This window comes from Natator depressus, chromosome 1, assembly GCF_965152275.1.
Source record: "Natator depressus isolate rNatDep1 chromosome 1, rNatDep2.hap1, whole genome shotgun sequence".
Classification (NCBI taxonomy): domain Eukaryota; kingdom Metazoa; phylum Chordata; order Testudines; family Cheloniidae; genus Natator; species Natator depressus.
In genome coordinates, this window is record NC_134234.1 from 149,490,882 (window position 1) to 149,503,946 (window position 13,065).

General features: G+C 42.3%; 1 long non-coding RNA gene across 1 annotated transcript; it reads left to right on the forward strand.

Moving 5' to 3' along the window:
* Positions 1-609: 609 nt before the first annotated feature.
* LOC141983283 (uncharacterized) lies at positions 610-6,110 on the forward strand. Its single transcript, XR_012638341.1, has 3 exons — positions 610-1,171; positions 2,500-2,580; positions 5,504-6,110. It is a non-coding gene; the product is annotated as an uncharacterized LOC141983283 (long non-coding RNA).
* The last annotated feature ends 6,955 nt before the right edge of the window (positions 6,111-13,065 follow it).

Consider the following 13,065-nt stretch of genomic DNA (forward strand, 5'->3'; position numbering starts at 1 on the left):
GCGAACGCCCGTCGGCCACGGCCGCCCGGTGCTGCGAGCTCGGCGGGTGACCTGTCCAAAGGGGGGAGAAATGGGCTTGTGTGCTGCTCCTCCCCCGGGCATAATAAAGGCTGGACAGGGCTTGTGAAATCGGTGTGTGGGGAGGGGGGTTGTGTCCTCTTCTGCTTTTACCGCAAGAAATATCGAGTCCGGCTCCCCTGGGTTTGCTGGAGAACCCTCTGAGGTTTCCGGTGCCGCACTGCGGACCGGCGGTGGCCTCCTGGCTCAGGCACCAGGCTGGCACTCAGGAGGTCTGGCTTCTTCTTCTCCTGCCTCCGCAGTTGTCAGCGCTGTGTGGCTTGGGGCAAATTATTAAACTCTCCCTGCTTAAATCTTCCCCGCTGAAAACTGGAGCTGATGCTTAGGCACCTTTGTTAAATCACCTTGAGCTCTTGTGGATGAAAAATGCGGTATAAATTCTAAGTATGAGCGTTTGTGCCTCTTCATTAGGGGCTAGGGTGGTGGGATCTTTACAGATGGTCTTTCCCTGTTAAACCTTGGCGTTAAATAGGAGTTAAAACAGCTTAAAAAACTGCAGGAAAAATCTTTCACCTCAGTTGCTCAGTTTTCAGGGTTTTTTTCCCTTGTAACTTCATAATCCCCTCAGTAGTCATAAACAGGGTTTCCAGGTGGACAAAACTAGAATTTTTAGCCTTTAAGAAAGTGGGGAAAAAATCCTTTTTCATGTCTTCTTCATATGTCATAAAGCAGCATAAAAGTCTATAGAACCCTTCTCCCTTTGTAGTTCACCTTTAATAGCACCCTGTGTTCTGTGCAGTGACCCTGTTGTAGGGGCAGGAATCTCCCCTGCAACTGGAAAAGAGAATTTGCTTTTATTATTAGTAAATGTTGACAGTGTGCACAGTACTGCACAAAACCCAAAGATAGTTTCCTGTGCTAAATAAAATGCCTTTTTGTATTTATATTCCAGTTATAGAGCACCTTTAATCGTGAAGGGTCTCAGAGCATTTTACAGATTTCAGCTGATAACCAGAGGAATAATTTTTCCCGGTGGTGACTGTACTTTGAAGGCAGAAAAACTGATCCGTTGTTCAGCTGGGCATAGCAGTTCTCCACAACAATATAATAAATGAAGTGAAGAATACCATTTAGAAACTGCAGCTGTCTGTAGGTAGGCAGAATGTAAATGAGAAATTGTCCCTGAGATTTTCTTTTTTCCTGGAATTGGGTGGCATTTCCTTTTTACTCCATAACTGGCACGTTTCAGTAATTGTGAAAGACTCTTCTGTGCTGCTGTATGATTGAATATGACCATTTACATCACTGATATTACCACTGTTCTACAATTGCAACAAATCTTTTACAAAGTATGTCATGTACGTGTCAATCCAGGTATCATCTTTATATCTGAAGTTATGAATATTGGCCATGGACTTGTATTTTATACATGTGTTATAGTCCTGGGTAACACCTACCAGACAGGATTTACACTGGTACCAGACAGCTATGTAGTGATGGTCCATCAAGGACACTTCACTCTCACAGTGCGCCATAGAAGAAACTCATCCTGCCCAGATAGCCCTTCTTGCCGATGTATCAGTTTCCAAGGGGCCAATGGCCATCTCCTGTGAGTCATCAAAGCATGACCCTGGACTCCATCTTGGACTAGTAATTTTCCATGCACCTGGGCTGTGAGTTTAGTTGGGACAGCAAAATTCCATGCACATGGCGGAGGATATAAAAGGACCCTGACATATCTCCATTTTTGTCTTCATTTTCTCTGGACTGGATTTCTAACAAGGAAGCTCTAAGTAAGGACTGATTACCCCCAACCTGTTTGGGTAATTCCAGGGAGAGAGTTTTGCAAGCTAGCAGTTTATTCCATCATTTCTATGATCCTGATCTATGAACACTGAAAAATCACTTGTGTGTATATGATCTATTAATCATTTATAACTCTATTTTCTTTTATTATTAAACCTTTAGTTTTTAGTTAGTAAGGATTGGCATCAACATAATTATTGGATAAGATCTGAGTTATATATTGACCTGGCTAAGTGGCTGGTCCCTTGGGATTAGAAGGACCCTATATTTGATTAAATTGGTTTTCAGTAACCACTCATCATAAAGTTCAGTGTCCGTGTGGTGAGCCGAGGGCTGGAATGCCTAAGGAGACTGCATTTTTGGCTTCTTTGTTAACCAGTCTGGTGAGACAGAAGTTCACTTTTGTTACTGGCTGGGTATAATCTAATGATAGAATAACCACCAGTTTGGGGTGAGTCTGCTCTATTTCTCAGCAGTCTGCCCTGAATGTAGTATTCTCAGCCGTGACCCACTGAGGCATGGTGATATCTTCCAAGATGTTTCAGTGAGACATTTACAATCTCGCTTTAAAAACAACAAAGCCCAATTATTTTTATATCTGCTAGGGAGCCCTGAATTCTGTAAATGAGACACTTCCTCATGGGAGTAATAACTTTTTTTTTCTTCTCCTTCTAGATTAATTTCTCTGCATGACCTTGTCATGCATCTGATGCAAAGTCACCATTTTACAGACTGGTATTAAAAGTGAATGGCAAGGTAATGTTCTCTAATTGCTGTGTTTAATTAAAAAGGTTAATACTGACATTTGCTTTTATTCTTGCACATAATAAAACAATGAATAGCTAATAAATAGGAAGTCACCACTATCTGTTGTTGTTTGAGAGACCGGTTGGGCAACCAGCACAAAATACTGCAAGTTGGAGTACTGAAGTACTGAGACTTCTCAGTGTTGTAACTTTTGTGATTTATTTTGTTCACAACATAGAAAGACTTAGCCACTGTAACATCATTCTTCTCTTCCCCTAACTCACTCTAATTTGAAAAAGACATTTAGGTCTAAACTCAAGACTGGGAGTCAGGAACTCCTGAGTTCTAATCCTAGTTTTGACTGTGTGATTCCTTAAGAGGGTTGATATATGCCTGCCTACCTCACAGGAGTATTTTGTGGATTAATTTTGCACAGCACTTTGAAAATATAAAAATCACATACCAAATTATTATTTTATTTTTGACTTCAGTCACTTGCCCTGGAACTAGCTTTCAGGTTTGGCATGTGCTGCAGAACAGAGTAGGAGAAGATTGATCAGGAGGGAGAAATCCCTTGTTTAAAACAGATATCATTATGAGCAAGCACAAATGGAAACCGAATAATGAAAAAATATATGAAGGTTATATAGTTTTTCAGCATAACACATTTCATTTTTCTATTGTATCGCAGTACCTCCTTAATGTTTCGTGCAATGCTTTCTCAAGACTCCATGCTTTGAAGCTATCTCCAGCAAATCAAAATTTTAGATTTTTTTTTTAAATAAATTGTTACTATGGCAGCTAATGGTAACATTCCATCTTGCTGAATGTAAACTAATAGAAGTTTTCTGTAAGATATAGGTGTAGAATATACACTAGTGAGCCGCATTGCGAAGAAGAAATCAGCAGTGTGGAATGGGGATTTACCCCAAGGTTGGAAGAGTTCTTTCACTTTTGAGTCTTTTCAGGATGTAGGAAAATATAAAATTAAAATAGCTTCTAGTTCATCTGTGCTTATCTCTTCCCTACCTACTGAGCCATTGCTATTGGCTTTCCATTGCGTATTTTATTTATCTCAGAGAGATTCATCTTTAAACTAATTTCAACAATCAAAATTCTTCCTCTTGTCATGGAAAATACTAAATCTGTTACTGATGTCACAAAAACACTTGTAAATTGAAAAGAAATATTTTGACCCCCTGTTCCATGGTGTATTGCTTGATCATGCTACTTATTGCTTTATTACACTAGAGGGAACTATACGCTGGCAAGTGAAGATGGCTAGTTCAGTATAGTTCTGCCAACTGGAACTGGAACTGTGCTGAAAGAGACGATGCAGAGGTAGATCCCTGAACTATTTTTTCATGCACTGCAGACTTTCTTCATTTAAATGCAGAAAAGGAGCATATAAATGCAGAGAATAAACAGAGCAGCTTGAATCTATGATTCTATTAAATCATTCTGCTGATATTAAGTAAATACTTGTTGGGGAAGGATGATGATTTTACACATGGGAGCGCTAGTAATCTGTGAAGAGTCTATGCTGCTTGAGAGGATTCAATGTAATGTCAATGCTAATGCTGCTAAAGTATCAAGGGATAATTTTTATATCACTTTAAAAAAAAGTGTTTATTAAACTGCCAGAGACAAAAGCAATAAAATTCTGGCATTAGTCTGTCCTGGCTTTCTTCGCCATGTTTGGGCAGATCCTGTACTTCTTACTCAGCCAGAAGTCTAATGAGAATTGTGCCTGCATAAGGAGTTCAGGATCTAGCCCATCATGTATATGTATTGTCAAGAGCTATTTTAATAATATTACAAGAAAACTAGTGGCTTGCTAATTACACCCTGGATAATTAAATACATATTAAATAAGAGAGTTCTTAGTTGAGTCATTCTAGGTATTGGTATCTCCATAGCTGTAAATGATCCCTTTAAAGAGTGTCCTGTATGTGTAGGGTCTTATCTATACTGGGAAATTGCATCATGTTAGAACACCTGTTGAATGATATGGTGGACCAGTTTACATGAGGTATATGTAGGCATAGGTATTGCATTAGGTATATTCATGAGGTATTGTATGCCCATACAGGTAAGGCTAATGCTCCCAGTTGAGGTATATATGCCCTGTAACAGCATTGCAAATAGGAATTCATATAGGAAAGAAGATTAGGTTGGGGATAGCATAGCTATAAGGATCTTAAGGCAGTTAGCCAAAGTACATCAAATACCATTTAACCATTATAGCAGTCAAGCAGACAAAGGTGGCATAATTACTTTTCACAGGCTTACACATTTCATAGAAAAAAGACTGGGAACTGTTAAGGTTTCTGACAATCAGTCCAGAACCCTATTTGTTTTTCTCTGTGCTTTCTTCCTGTCAGCAGGGGAGATAAAGCAGAATCTAAGACTGAGAAATTGCTAGATATTTGGTATAGACATTCAGTGGAACCGTAACATGATCGTTGCCCTTGGCATAGTTTGTGACACCCTTCCGCTCCTGCAGCACTTCTACGGGGACCATCTTATTACATCACAGCAGCATATCTCATTGGTCTTCCCTTAGCCTTTTTGAATAAGCACCTTCTCTGCCTCCGAATCCCCTGTCTCAGTATAACATCGAGAGTCAGGACTACTTAAAGGGGATGCAGAGTGGATCGCTTTCCAGTTCACTTCCGCACCATATTAGTTCCTCCAAGGCACAGCATAAACTGCAAATCCCAAACCGGGAACAGAAATCCCAACATCCTAATCTAGCCCTTGTGTACACACCACTTATCACCTCTGAGGCCTCCCAGGGCTGGGATGAATCTCAAGGAATGGAATTCAGAAATAGAGGCTAAAACAAAAAGAATGCTGTAATTGCTTCTATGGAAACAGCACTAATGTGGACAATAACTACTTGTTGTTTTCTGTACTCCCCTTTATCCAGAGCTGAGCAGTTGACTGATATGAAAAGGAAGAAACAGAGGTCTAAGGATGAGATGTCTGAAGCCCTCCTTACAGACTTTCCAAAAAGCCCTGGAAAACTACTGATAACTGGAAAGTGTTTTTGATGTCTGAAAGAGAAAAAGACAGGCAGCTATCCAGCGACGGCATTGAACTGGCCTGAGACAGTGTTGCCATGACGAAAGACGCTGCGGAGGAAGATAGGGACTCCTGGAGGCAATGATCAGGCAGAACGTTCTGTTGGGTTGCATAGTGAAATTAGGCCAGCAGACAGTCTAGCATCTTCAACCAGAACCAGCCACGTTCTGCAGCCCCTGTATGATCTAGGGTACTGGGAACACCAGTCTATGTTCCCCGCTCTAGACCTGCAGCCTTGCTCCCAGAGGCCATTCACTTCCCCAGCTTCAGCACTGGCTAGTAAGAACACCACATGGGAGCCCAGCACATCTGCACTATCCAATGCATGTGGCAACTGTGACCCCAATATGCTACCCTAGAAGGCAGAGGGTCTAGAAGAAGCAAAGACAAGATGTTCACCTGCGTGTGAACAGAAGTCCCCTCCCATGACTTGTTGTGTGTTGCCCTCTTCACCCCACTGTATGTGAAAGACATTTTTTCACTTTAAACCTGTGTTTGATGTTGTTTTAATCACTATGATCAAATATTGTAACATTTTCTAAGTTTTATTTTTGGTTTTTATTTATTGCAATAATTTGTGCAATAAAAAACATTAAGTACCAAAGTACCTGCAATGGATGGTACACACAACCCACAACTTTTCAACTGAACAGCAGTGTCGTAAGTTTTTATAAAAGCACAGATGGTATAAAATAGAGTTCCCAAATGTGCCACTTCCAGCATCCATAAAATCAACTTCAATACTCAGAATTCTCTCCCTTTCCCCCCAAAACCCCCACAGCTGGATGTACAACTGCACTCTTTCAGGCACCAAACTCAAAGTAAGAACAAAAGCAGTCCCTGACAATGCCTTGGGGCTGCTCATGTCTCTGCATGACTGCACCACAGCCTCGCACACATTAAGACTTTCTCTCTTACTCTCATAGATATTGTGCAAAATACAACATGCAGCTATAATCCTAGGTAAATATCATTGTGCAGCTTCTAACCTAATGAAAAGATAATGCCGTCTTGATTTCAAACGGCCGAATGCACACTCCACTGCCATTCTGCAACTGCTGAGACGATAGTTAAGCAGTTTATTCCTCCTGTCAAAGTGCACCATAAATGACTTCACTGTCCGGTGTCACAGAGGATAAACTGGGTCTTCCACAGTACCCAGAGAAATCTGCATGCCCTTAATGTCCATAGTGCTCCTGGAGGCAAACTCTCCATTCATTAAGATAAACAGGCATGAATTCCAAAAGATCCCAGTATTGTGGACTTTTCCAGACTACCCTGCATGTATGTTTGTGAACCTGCCACAGTTGTCAGCCAGGCCTTAGAGCATCATAGGGAGCACCTTTCAGTTCAGCTCTGATGTCTGATGTTGAAGGCAAATGATAGGTATGTGGGTCCCATCAGTTGCTCTAATACAATTTTGAGAAAACCATGTGTGCAAAGCCATCAATAGAGTCCTAAGCATTAGCATTGTCAAGCTTTATAACCCAGTGTACCAGTACCTTCTGATAGCAGCACACGCTTGCATGACCATGTCCCCACAGTTGATCTTCCAACGCTGAATTGTTTGTCTGCGGACCAGTAACAGTTGGGGGTGAACTGTTGATAGATGGTGACCTGTTTGTTAACGATGGTAAACAGCATGTTAGTATGCTGCCACTGCAGCTTTGAGGTGAGTTCGGCACAGATCTCAAAAAGAGCTGTCTTTGCCATTCAGAAATCCTGTCACCACTCCATATCCTCCCAGGTCTGCAGAACCGTCCTTTCCAACCCATCGATGCTGGTTTCCAAGCCCAGAAATGGTGTTGTGCTGTGTGCAGCTACTCTAAGGACAGACCATGTAGTAGCAGTTGCTCAGTGTCTTTCCTTCTCCCTCTGCTGCTGTTGTGGCTGCATCCATTGCTTGGTGGTTGAAATCCAAATCCAAAGCCCCCCAGCATTGAGAGCTCAAATAAAGCCCAAACAGCCTTTGCATGTTCGTCATTGCTGGCATGGAGCGTTGTTGTGTCCATGCTGGCCCACGGCAATTCAGAAATGGCTCTAGCCCACCTTGGAAGAGAGGAACCACAGGATGGAGGGAACAGAATCATGGGATTTGGGGAGTTTGACCCCAAGTCCCAGAATTCCACTGTTTGTTCAGTAGTAATTTCTTTTGTTTTCTTTTAGGAGCAGTTTCAACAGATATTAAACCTCCCATAAGAATTCAGTCTGCTTCCTACAGGACACTTCGCCAGGCAGCCTTGCTAATGTAAGTCATATGAAATTTAGTAACTGAAAGAATTTTTTCATTTAGTTACTTAAAGAAGCAACTCAGATTGTATTTGCTTAATTCTCAGCATATAGCAAAATCAAAAATTGTAATAAGATCTCTTGAGTCCAATTCCAGTTCCTTAACCACAAGTTCCATCATTTCTCTTTATCCTCTAAACTTCAGAAATGTAGCTTTCTAAGAGATCTTGCTAGAAAATGCAAGCACAAATAACAGGTGTGGTAGTTTCGCTTTTTCTTTGGGTCCAGTGCTGGCAGACAGCCCAGTCCTCCCCACCCCCACATTACTCTAGAAAAAGCTTTTACTTGATAACTTTATTTAAATACAATTCTCTTTAAAATGAAGCCTTTTACCAAAGCTGCCTTGCTCTGTCCACATCATTAATAGTGTGTATATTCTGTGTCATTGATTATCCCCCTCTTCTCCCCCCCCCCCACCCAGGTAAACCTTTCAAAATTGCTTAAGGGCCAGATTTTTAAAAATACTTTTATGAGCTGGGTGAAACCTTGTAATGGGTTGGATTAAAACCCTGTTGAAGTTGATCGGTATTAACTCACCTTTCAATTAACAACTATAAACAAACTCCCACCTCAGAAAAAAGGTGTGTGAGAATCCACCCCAGAGCTTTTGGGCTAGGGTAGGTGTGTGGGAGTAGGAGAGAACACATACACACGCACAGGCACAAAGTCACAGACAAGAACAAGGAGAGTGAGAAGAAAAGAAGTAAAAGCCAAGCAGGGGCCTGCAAGTACAGTGTGACTCTGGAAATGCTAGAGAGAGAGAGACTTTGCATCTGGTGTTGGCTAAAGAGGCTTGGGAGCTGTATGCTAAGGGCTTGTCTGCATTGCTGCAGCTGCGGCACTGTAACGCTTTAGTGAAGACACTACCTATGCTGACAGGAAGGCTTCTCCGGTTGGTGTGGTGATCCACCTCCTTGAGAGGTGGAAGCTATGGCCATGTCTACGCTACCGGCTAAGTAGGCACTGCTGCGATCGATGCAGCAGTGTTGGTTTAGCGGGTTGGGTGGATTCTCCATCACTGGCAATTTCTAAATCAAGATTTGATGTTTTTTTCTAAAATACTCTTTAGAAATTATTTTGGGGAAGTTCTGTGGCCTTTATTATACAAGAGGTTAGAGTAGATGATCACAGTGGTCCTTTCTGGTCTTGGAATCAATGAATCTTCCTCAGTTGTGGGATGTGGTTTTTTGGGGATCTAGTAAAATGCTCTTAGATAGTTCCTAATGATCATTCACATTTTTCTGTTTCCATTTGCTCCAAAATGACTTAGCTTATAGTTGTTTTCAGTTTTGAGTGCCAGTTGTACAAAGTATGAAAGTGTGTGTGTGTGTGTGTGTAATATAAAATAAAAAAATGTGTGCGGACTATATTCTGATTGCATATAACAAATGTGATCGAGTCATGATTACTTGTTCTTAAGATACCACTAACTTTCAGTTCTGTAATCAGTTCCTCTTTTTGTGTCAAGATGAGGTCTGAAATAGAATTTTGCTATATTGAATGCAGCAATTTTTGAATTAGGAAATTGTCATTTATTATAATTAGAAATTCTGAGGATGTTTCAATACTGGCAGCATGAGACCTCCAGCCTGTCACTAAGCTTGAAATCCCACATTATAATGCAGCTGTCCCCCAGCCTTATCCCCCATTATGGATAGGTGCTTATGGAGCTGGTCATACTGTTCTAGTGTGATTTGGTGGTTTGTAAAAGACACCAGCTAGTACCTCATCTTGTGTTTTATTTGTTAGGACATTGATCTATAAGCATTCAAGATGACTTTCTTCCCAGGTGCCAGTGACTCAGAAACAGGTAATGCCACTCTCTTCCCCTTTTGCCCACTTGATCCTTCCTAAATAGGTTTATAAATGTGGCCAAATGGAAACCAGTAGAAAGTAAGTGGATCCCTGGCTATCAATTGTACAAAAGATGAGCACACACGTGCTACTGCTGTTTCAGATTAATATCTACCTGTGTAAGATTTATCTTTCCCTTAAAAAAGAAAAGATACATTCTAATGATATTTAAAAGCTTTTTATAAATATCTGGTTATCTAAATGTATTCACTGACTGAAAAATGCTCTTGCCACAGACGGACAGAATTAATTACACATCAAACTTCCTTTTCATCTCTAGCTTTGACATATAATATCCCATTCACATTGTATACATAGGACCCTAGATATTTGACTTTTAAAAATACAAATCTGTTACAGAAAAGAGAGCAGGGCTGTATCTTCTTACTTTAGATTTCATCTGACTCAAAGCCAGGCTCAGAATAAAGAATTGCAGAGCCCCACACACTGTGGAAATTGCGCCCCCCCCCTTCCTTAAACTAGACAGCATTTGAAATGCAAGAATATTGCTGCCCTAGGCAAAACTTCAGTGTGCCACCACCAGAACAGAGGCTCTCAGCTGGAGTGTGAGATGTTGGACTTTCTGGGGCAAGTGCAGAAAACCTGATGGTTCAGTGGTTATGGTAGAAATGGGAGGGCCAATCACCAGCCAGGTCACAGCACCACCCAATCAGGCCAAACCTGAGTTGCGACTGGGTGCACAGGTACACAGCACCACTCAAGGTTTTTTTTTTTCCCCTAGAGGTTGGGGGGGCCCCTGACATAGGGCCCTGGGCAAGTACACTGAGTGCACATTGGTTAATCCATGCCTGCTTCCTCCAGGCTCCAGGGGTGCTCGGTTCTCTCCCCACTCTGCCCCAGGCCCTGTCCCCACCCAACCCCTTCCCTCAACCCCGCCCCGCCTTTTCCCGCCCCTGCCCCCCCACGCCTCTTCCTATCCAGTTCTGTGCCCTCCCCCAAGCACGCCCTGTCCCCGCTCTTCCCCACCTCCCTCCCAGCGCCTCCTGCCGACCACAGTCAGCTGTTCCATGGCATGCAGGAGGCGCTGGGAGGGAGGGGGAGGAGTTGATCGGTGGGGCTCCCAGTGGACTCAAGGCACTGGGGGGGGGCAGGGAGGGGGTTTGGCTGCTGGTGGGTGCTAAAGCATCCACTTTTTTTCTGCGGGTGCCTATGCCTGCTTCTACTCTTCTTTAGGCATTCTTTTTTGAGGAAGCAGAGAGGGAAAGCAGGGGAGTGGTGCCTAAAGAGAGATTCATTTCTGAGAGAAAAATGAAAATAAAATGTGTTATAAAGTTTCCTGGACATCTCAATAGATCAATCCTGCTCCTCTCTTCATATTGCATAAGTAGAAAGGGGGCAAAGGAACACTGGAACAAGTGTAACTTTGGGGTAGTGTTCCTAGCATCAGTGATCTCCAGCCTGGGGTCAGTTTGTCCGTGGGAGGCGGCATATATTATAAAAACACAGGCCTGATCCACCCTGTGACGTCTGACTATGTTAATAGGTATCAAGATCAAATTACCATATTCTAGCACGAACATCACTCTTACTCTTCATGAGTTGATAGCAATTAGGTGTATAATAGAAACAGTTGTACCCAGCCATGTTAAACACTGGACAAATAGGAATTGTCAATGGATAATGTCTCTATTGCATTTTTTAAATTATTTTTGCTTTTTATTAAAATTTAGTGGATACAAATTAACAAAATAATACTGAGCAAATAAACTAACTTGCTGTCACAAGGAACTGTAGGCAGTAATAAATGGATTAAAGAATGGGCTATCTCCAGTGCATGTTCTGTGAGTATTTTTGTATTCTTTCCTAGAGTGTGATTTTTGCCTTTTCCTCAGTGCATCACAACAGGCATTGCTACACCTCTTCTAAAAACAGTAAATTAGTGTGGCTATTTTCTTTCACCAGCAGTGGAAAAGAACACTTGTTCTAAACTGTGATAAATTAGGGCAAGGACCCATTCTCCAGATATACCAATAAGTCCTACATTTAAAGTGTGGACCCAAACTGGTCTTGAACCGTTGGAAAAAATAGCCAATGCCACAACATATTTTTCAATTAAATGTTAGAAAAAGTTTCCCTAACTTTCTGATCCCTACAATAATTTTGAAATCTGTTAAATCTTTACTTTTATGTAGAACACCTCCTGGCAACAGCTCAAAACTCATAGTGATGTAAATGGCTAAGAAATGTAAGGCCCTGTACATGTTACTGATAGAACTGTGACTTTGTGTAACTGGTTAGGGGAATGGTCAGCTGAACCAGCTACAAATTGAATGTTGCAGTTATCTCTTCACAGCCATCTTTTCTGCCCTTGCAACCATGTTTTGCATCCACACATAGTACTCTGTCTAAGTGGTTGCAAGGGCAGAAAAGATGGCTGTGAAGAGATAACTGCAACGTTCAATTTGTAGCCGATTCAGCTGACCTTGTTTTTAGGAGCGAACTGTGGGACAGGAAAGTCCTCTCTGAGTCTCTCACCTTAGGTGCAGACCACACTCACTCCAGGCTACCTTCACCCCCACCAGGCTTTATTATACTATTCTCGCAGGTCATTGCATGTAGTACTATTTACAAGTCCCAGCCAGCTCCCCCTCTTTCTTCTGAGGGTATGTCCACACTACAGTTTGACACCCTCAGTGGGCCTACACCAGAGGCCTCTGGCTCATGGGGCTCAGATGAAGGGGCTTGTTTACCTGTAGTGGAGACATCAGGCTCAGGCTCTAGGACCCTCCCACCTGGCAGAGTCCTAGAGCCCAGGCTCCATCCTGAGCGCAAATGTCTCCACCACAATTAAACAGACCATTAGACTGAGCCCAAGTCAGCTAGCGTATTTTAACTGCAGAATAGACATACCCTGGGAGGTACAGCTCAGTGCTAGCACCTTCCTCTATGATCTTCACCCCAGGGCTTGCTTCCTCTCTATTTATCGGCCCCCAGCAGCTGGGGTTGCTTCGCCTCTAATTAGCCCTTCAGCTGTGGCTACACTTGTCAATTGATCCTCTATTTAGGTGCCAATTAACCTATATTGGTGGTGATTTGAGTGACAGGGTAGTGAGTCAGCTTCTGGCTCTGAACCTGGGTCATGGAGCCATAGCAGCACCTACTGACAAGGACTGTGGATATTTTCTAGATATGCCACCTTTTTGCCAAGGATTTCTTACTCATTGAGACCCTTTCTGGCATTGCAGGTTGCTGCATCCTCCAGCTTGCTGAAGCTTAGTGCTGGATATCCTGGAAGCAGGACAG